Raw genomic sequence first — 8,134 nt, forward strand, 5'->3', positions numbered from 1 at the left:
AGGTGTTGTGGTTTGACCTCCTGTTGTAGCTGGAGTACCTAATGTGGTGTGAACTGCTGTTGTTGGTGGAACAGTTTTTGTTGTTGGAGCAATAGTTGTAGCTTGAGCTGCAATCGTTGAAGGTGGTATTGTTGTTTGAGCTGCTATGGTGGTTGCAGTTTTAGTTGTAGTCATGTGAGCTTCAGCAGTTGTTGTGGGAAGATTCATTGTGGTTGGAGCTTCTGTTGTAGCTGGAGTACCTAATGTGGTATGAACTGCTGTTGTAGGTGGAACAGTTTTTGTTGTGGGAGCAACAGTTGTAGATTCCGCCCGCATTGTTGTAGGTGGTATTGTTGTTTGTGAAGCTATGGTCGTGGTCGGTTTAGTTGCAGTCGTTTGAGCTACAGCTGTCGGTGTGGGAAGAGTTGTTGTGGTTTGACCTCCTGTTGTTGCTGGAGTACCTAATGTGGTGTAAACTGCTGTTGTTGGTGGAACAGTTTTTGTTGTTGGCGCAATAGTTGTAGTTTGAGCTGCAATCGTTGAAGGTGGTATTGTTGTTTGAGCAGCTATGGTGGTTGCAGTTTTAGTTGTAGTCGTTTGAGCTTCAGCCGTTGTTGTGGGAAGATTCATTGTGGTTGGAACTTCTGTTTTAGCTGGAGTACCTAATGTGGTGTGAACTGCTGTTGTTGGTGGAACAGTTTTTGTTGTTGGCGCAATAGTTGTAGTTTGAGCTGCAATCGTTGAAGGTGGTATTGTTGTCTGAGCAGCGATGGTGGTGGTAGGTTTAGCTGTAGTCGTTGGAGCTACAGCTGTCGGTGTGGGAAGAGGTGTTGTGGTTTGACCTCCTGTTGTAGCTGGAGTACCTAATGTGGTGTGAACTGCTGTTGTTGGTGGAACAGTTTTTGTTGTTGGAGCAATAGTTGTAGCTTGAGCTGCAATCGTTGAAGGTGGTATTGTTGTTTGAGCTGCTATGGTGGTTGCAGTTTTAGTTGTAGTCGTTTGAGCTTCAGCAGTTGTTGTGGGAAGATTCATTGTGGTTGGAGCTTCTGTTGTAGCTGCAGTACCTAATGTGGTATGAACTGCTGTTGTAGGTGGAACAGTTTTTGTTGTGCGAGCAACAGTTGTAGATTCAGCCAGCATTGTTGTAGGTGGTATTGTTGGTGAAGCTATGGTGGTGGCAGTTTCAGTTGTAGTCGTTTGAGCTACAGCATGTCGGTGTGGGAAGAGTTCATTGTGGTTGGAGCTTCCTGTTGTAGGCTGGAGTACCTAATGTGGTAGTAAACTGCTGTTGTTGGTGGAACAGTTTTTGTTGTTGGAGCGATAGTTGTGGTTAGAGCTGCTGTCGTAGAAGCTTGTGTTGTTGTCTGAGCAGCGATGGTGGTGGTAGGTTTAGCTGTAGTCGTTGGAGCTACAGCTGTCGGTGTGGGAAGAGGTGTTGTGGTTTGACCTTCAGTTGTAGCTGGAGTACCTAATGTGGTATGAACTGCTGTTGTTGGTGGAACAGTTTTTGTTGTTGGAGCAGTAGTTGTAGTTTGAGCTGCAATCGTAGAAGGTGGTTTTGTTGTTTGAGCAGCTATGGTGGTGGCAGTTTTAGTTGTAGTCATGTGAGCTCCAGCAGTTGTTGTGGGAAGATTCATTGTGGTTGGAGCTTCTGTTGTAGCTGGAGTACCTAATGTGGTATGAACTGCTGTTGTAGGTGGAACAGTTTTTGTTGTGGGAGCAACAGTTGTAGATTCCGCCCGCATTGTTGTAGGTGGTATTGTTGTTTGTGAAGCTATGGTCGTGGTCGGTTTAGTTGCAGTCGTTTGAACTACAGCTGTCGGTGTGGGAAGAGTTGTTGTGGTTTGACCTCCTGTTGTTGCTGGAGTACCTAATGTGGTGTAAACTGCTGTTGTTGGTGGAACAGTTTTTGTTGTTAGCGCAATAGTTGTAGTTTGAGCTGCAATCGTTGAAGGTGGTATTGTTGTTTGAGCAGCTATGGTGGTTGCAGTTTTAGTTGTAGTCGTTTGAGCTTCAGCAGTTGTTGTGGGAAGATTCATTGTGGTTGGAGCTTCTGTTGTAGCTGCAGTACCTAATGTGGTATGAACTGCTGTTGTAGGTGGAACAGTTTTTGTTGTGGGAGCAACAGTTGTAGATTCAGCCAGCATTGTTGTAGGTGGTATTGTTGTTGAGCAGCTATGGTGGTGGCAGTTTCAGTTGTAGTTGTTTGAGCTTCAGCACTTGTTGTGGGAAGATTCATTGTAGTTGGAACTTCTGTTTTAGCTGGAGTACCTAATGTGGTGTGAACTGCTGTTGTTGGTGGAACAGTTTTTGTTGTTGGCGCAATAGTTGTAGTTTGAGCTGCAATTGTTGAAGGCGGTATTCTTGTCTGAGCAGCGATGGTGGTGGTAGGTTTAGCTGTAGTCGTTGGCGCTACAGCTGTCGGTGTGGGAAGAGGTGTTGTGGTTTGACCTCCTGTTGTAGCTGGAGTACCTAATGTGGTGTGAACTGCTGTTGTTGGTGGAACAGTTTTTGTTGTTGGAGCAATAGTTGTAGCTTGAGCTGCAATCGTTGAAGGTGGTATTGTTGTTTGAGCTGCTATGGTGGTTGCAGTTTTAGTTGTAGTCGTTTGAGCTTCAGCAGTTGTTGTGGGAAGATTCATTGTGGTTGGAGGTTCTGTTGTAGGTGGATTACTTAATGTGGTATGAACTGCTGTTGTTGGTGGAACAGTTTTTGTTGTTGGAGCAATAGTTGTAGGTTAGAGCTGCATGTCGTAGAAGCTGGTATTGTTGTCTGAGCAGCGATGGTGGTGGTAGGTTTAGCTGTAGTCGTTGGAGCTACAGCTGTCGGTGTGGGAAGAGGTGTTGTGGTTTGACCTTCAGTTGTAGCTGGAGTACCTAATGTGGTATGAACTGCTGTTGTTGGTGGAACAGTTTTTGTTGTTGGAGCAGTAGTTGTAGTTTGAGCTGCAATCGTAGAAGGTGGTTTTGTTGTTTGAGCAGCTATGGTGGTGGCAGTTTTAGTTGTAGTCATGTGAGCTTCAGCAGTTGTTGTGGGAAGATTCATTGTGGTTGGAGCTTCTGTTGTAGCTGGAGTACCTAATGTGGTATGAACTGCTGTTGTAGGTGGAACAGTTTTTGTTGTGGGAGCAACAGTTGTAGATTCCGCCCGCATTGTTGTAGGTGGTATTGTTGTTTGTGAAGCTATGGTCGTGGTCGGTTTAGTTGCAGTCGTTTGAGCTACAGCTGTCGGTGTGGGAAGAGTTGTTGTGGTTTGACCTCCTGTTGTTGCTGGAGTACCTAATGTGGTGTAAACTGCTGTTGTTGGTGGAACAGTTTTTGTTGTTGGCGCAATAGTTGTAGTTTGAGCTGCAATCGTTGAAGGTGGTATTGTTGTTTGAGCAGCTATGGTGGTTGCAGTTTTAGTTGTAGTCGTTTGAGCTTCAGCAGTTGTTGTGGGAAGATTCATTGTGGTTGGAACTTCTGTTTTAGCTGGAGTACCTAATGTGGTGTGAACTGCTGTTGTTGGTGGAACAGTTTTTGTTGTTGGCGCAATAGTTGTAGTTTGAGCTGCAATCGTTGAAGGTGGTATTGTTGTCTGAGCAGCGATGGTGGTGGTAGGTTTAGCTGTAGTCGTTGGAGCTACAGCTGTCGGTGTGGGAAGAGGTGTTGTGGTTTGACCTCCTGTTGTAGCTGGAGTACCTAATGTGGTGTGAACTGCTGTTGTTGGTGGAACAGTTTTTGTTGTTGGAGCAATAGTTGTAGCTTGAGCTGCAATCGTTGAAGGTGGTATTGTTGTTTGAGCTGCTATGGTGGTTGCAGTTTTAGTTGTAGTCGTTTGAGCTTCAGCAGTTGTTGTGGGAAGATTCATTGTGGTTGGAGCTTCTGTTGTAGCTGGAGTACCTAATGTGGTATGAACTGCTGTTGTAGGTTGAACAGTTTTTGTTGTGGGAGCAACAGTTGTAGATTCCGCCCGCATTGTTGTAGGTGGTATTGTTGTTTGTGAAGCTATGGTCGTGGTCGGTTTAGTTGCAGTCGTTTGAGCTACAGCTGTCGGTGTGGGAAGAGTTGTTGTGGTTTGACCTCCTGTTGTTGCTGGAGTACCTAATGTGGTGTAAACTGCTGTTGTTGGTGGAACAGTTTTTGTTGTTGGAGCGATAGTTGTGGTTAGAGCTGCTGTCGTAGAAGCTGGTATTGTTGTCTGAGCAGCGATGGTGGTGGTAGGTTTAGCTGTAGTCGTTGGAGCTACAGCTGTCGGTGTGGGAAGAGGTGTTGTGGTTTGACCTTCAGTTGTAGCTGGAGTACCTAATGTGGTATGAACTGCTGTTGTTGGTGGAACAGTTTTTGTTGTTGGAGCAGTAGTTGTAGTTTGAGCTGCAATCGTAGAAGGTGGTTTTGTTGTTTGAGCAGCTATGGTGGTGGCAGTTTTAGTTGTAGTCATGTGAGCTTCAGCAGTTGTTGTGGGAAGATTCATTGTGGTTGGAGCTTCTGTTGTAGCTGGAGTACCTAATGTGGTATGAACTGCTGTTGTAGGTGGAACAGTTTTTGTTGTGGGAGCAACAGTTGTAGATTCCGCCCGCATTGTTGTAGGTGGTATTGTTGTTTGTGAAGCTATGGTCGTGGTCGGTTTAGTTGCAGTCGTTTGAGCTACAGCTGTCGGTGTGGGAAGAGTTGTTGTGGTTTGACCTCCTGTTGTTGCTGGAGTACCTAATGTGGTGTAAACTGCTGTTGTTGGTGGAACAGTTTTTGTTGTTGGCGCAATAGTTGTAGTTTGAGCTGCAATCGTTGAAGGTGGTATTGTTGTCTGAGCAGCGATGGTGGTGGTAGGTTTAGCTGTAGTCGTTGGAGCTACAGCTGTCGGTGTGGGAAGAGGTGTTGTGGTTTGACCTTCAGTTGTAGCTGGAGTACCTAATGTGGTATAAACTGCTGTTGTTGGTGGAACAGTTTTTGTTGTTAGCGCAATAGTTGTAGTTTGAGCTGCAATCGTTGAAGGTGGTATTGTTGTTTGAGCAGCTATGGTGGTTGCAGTTTTAGTTGTAGTCGTTTGAGCTTCAGCAGTTGTTGTGGGAAGATTCATTGTGGTTGGAGCTTCTGTTGTAGCTGCAGTACCTAATGTGGTATGAACTGCTGTTGTAGGTGGAACAGTTTTTGTTGTGGGAGCAACAGTTGTAGATTCAGCCAGCATTGTTGTAGGTGGTATTGTTGGTGAAGCTATGGTGGTGGCAGTTTCAGTTGTAGTTGTTTGAGCTTCTGCACTTGTTGTGGGAAGATTCATTGTAGTTGGAACTTCTGTTTTAGCTGGAGTACCTAATGTGGTGTGAACTGCTGTTGTTGGTGGAACAGTTTTTGTTGTTGGCGCAATAGTTGTAGTTTGAGCTGCAATTGTTGAAGGCGGTATTCTTGTCTGAGCAGCGATGGTGGTGGTAGGTTTAGCTGTAGTCGTTGGCGCTACAGCTGTCGGTGTGGGAAGAGGTGTTGTGGTTTGACCTCCTGTTGTAGCTGGAGTACCTAATGTGGTGTGAACTGCTGTTGTTGGTGGAACAGTTTTTGTTGTTGGAGCAATAGTTGTAGCTTGAGCTGCAATCGTTGAAGGTGGTATTGTTGTTTGAGCTGCTATGGTGGTTGCAGTTTTAGTTGTAGTCGTTTGAGCTTCAGCAGTTGTTGTGGGAAGATTCATTGTGGTTGGAGCTTCTGTTGTAGCTGGAGTACCTAATGTGGTATGAACTGCTGTTGTAGGTTGAACAGTTTTTTTTGTGGGAGCAACAGTTGTAGATTCCGCCCGCATTGTTGTAGGTGGTATTGTTGTTTGTGAAGCTATGGTCGTGGTCGGTTTAGTTGCAGTCGTTTGAGCTACAGCTGTCGGTGTGGGAAGAGTTGTTGTGGTTTGACCTCCTGTTGTTGCTGGAGTACCTAATGTGGTGTAAACTGCTGTTGTTGGTGGAACAGTTTTTGTTGTTGGCGCAATAGTTGTAGTTTGAGCTGCAATCGTTGAAGGTGGTATTGTTGTTTGAGCAGCTATGGTGGTTGCAGTTTTAGTTGTAGTTGTTTGAGCTTCAGCAGTTGTTGTGGGAAGATTCATTGTGGTTGGAGGTTCTGTTGTAGGTGGATTACTTAATGTGGTATGAACTGCTGTTGTTGGTGGAACAGTTTTTGTTGTTGGAGCAATAGTTGTGGTTAGAGCTGCTGTCGTAGAAGCTGGTATTGTTGTCTGAGCAGCGATGGTGGTGGTAGGTTTAGCTGTAGTCGTTGGAGCTACAGCTGTCGGTGTGGGAAGAGGTGTTGTGGTTTGACCTTCAGTTGTAGCTGGAGTACCTAATGTGGTATGAACTGCTGTTGTTGGTGGAACAGTTTTTGTTGTTGGAGCAGTAGTTGTAGTTTGAGCTGCAATCGTAGAAGGTGGTTTTGTTGTTTGAGCAGCTATGGTGGTGGCAGTTTTAGTTGTAGTCATGTGAGCTTCAGCAGTTGTTGTGGGAAGATTCATTGTGGTTGGAGCTTCTGTTGTAGCTGGAGTACCTAATGTGGTATGAACTGCTGTTGTTGGTGGGACAGTTTTTGTTGTTGGAGCAACAGTTGTAGATCCTGCCCGCATTGTTGTAGGTGGTATTGTTGTTTGTGAAGCTATGGTCGTGGTCGGTTTAGTTGCAGTCGTTTGAGCTACAGCTGTCGGTGTGGGAAGAGTTGTTGTGGTTTGACCTCCTGTTGTTGCTGGAGTACCTAATGTGGTGTAAACTGCTGTTGTTGGTGGAACAGTTTTTGTTGTTGGCGCAATAGTTGTAGTTTGAGCTGCAATCGTTGAAGGTGGTATTGTTGTTTGAGCAGCTATGGTGGTTGCAGTTTTAGTTGTAGTCGTTTGAGCTTCAGCAGTTGTTGTGGGAAGATTCATTGTGGTTGGAACTTCTGTTTTCGCTGGAGTACCTAATGTGGTGTGAACTGCTGTTGTTGGTGGAACAGTTTTTGTTGTTGGCGCAATAGTTGTAGTTTGAGCTGCAATCGTTGAAGGTGGTATTGTTGTCTGAGCAGCGATGGTGGTGGTAGGTTTAGCTGTAGTCGTTGGAGCTACAGCTGTCGGTGTGGGAAGAGGTGTTGTGGTTTGACCTCCTGTTGTAGCTGGAGTACCTAATGTGGTGTGAACTGCTGTTGATGGTGGAACAGTTTTTGTTGTTGGAGCAATAGTTGTAGCTTGAGCTGCAATCGTTGAAGGTGGTATTGTTGTTTGAGCTGCTATGGTGGTTGCAGTTTTAGTTGTAGTCGTTTGAGCTTCAGCAGTTGTTGTGGGAAGATTCATTGTGGTTGGAGCTTCTGTTGTAGCTGGAGTACCTAATGTGGTATGAACTGCTGTTGTAGGTTGAACAGTTTTTGTTGTGGGAGCAACAGTTGTAGATTCCGCCCGCATTGTTGTAGGTGGTATTGTTGTTTGTGAAGCTATGGTCGTGGTCGGTTTAGTTGCAGTCGTTTGAGCTACAGCTGTCGGTGTGGGAAGAGTTGTTGTGGTTTGACCTCCTGTTGTTGCTGGAGTACCTAATGTGGTGTAAACTGCTGTTGTTGGTGGAACAGTTTTTGTTGTTGGCGCAATAGTTGTAGTTTGAGCTGCAATCGTAGAAGGTGGTATTGTTGTCTGAGCAGCGATGGTGGTGGTAGGTTTAGCTGTAGTCGTTGGAGCTACAGCTGTCGGTGTGGGAAGAGGTGTTGTGGTTTGACCTTCAGTTGTAGCTGGAGTACCTAATGTGGTATAAACTGCTGTTGTTGGTGGAACAGTTTTTGTTGTTGGAGCAGTAGTTGTAGTTTGAGCTGCAATCGTAGAAGGTGGTTTTGTTGTTTGAGCAGCTATGGTGGTGGCAGTTTTAGTTGTAGTCATGTGAGCTTCAGCAGTTGTTGTGGGAAGATTCATTGTGGTTGGAGCTTCTGTTGTAGCTGGAGTACCTAATGTGGTATGAACTGCTGTTGTTGGTGGGACAGTTTTTGTTGTTGGAGCAACAGTTGTAGATCCTGCCCGCATTGTTGTAGGTGGTATTGTTGTTTGTGAAGCTATGGTCGTGGTCGGTTTAGTTGCAGTCGTTTGAGCTACAGCTGTCGGTGTGGGAAGAGTTGTTGTGGTTTGACCTCCTGTTGTTGCTGGAGTACCTAATGTGGTGTAAACTGCTGTTGTTGGTGGAACAGTTTTTGTTGTTGGCGCAATA

Source organism: Anguilla anguilla, chromosome 5, assembly GCF_013347855.1.
Source record: "Anguilla anguilla isolate fAngAng1 chromosome 5, fAngAng1.pri, whole genome shotgun sequence".
NCBI lineage: Eukaryota > Metazoa > Chordata > Actinopteri > Anguilliformes > Anguillidae > Anguilla > Anguilla anguilla.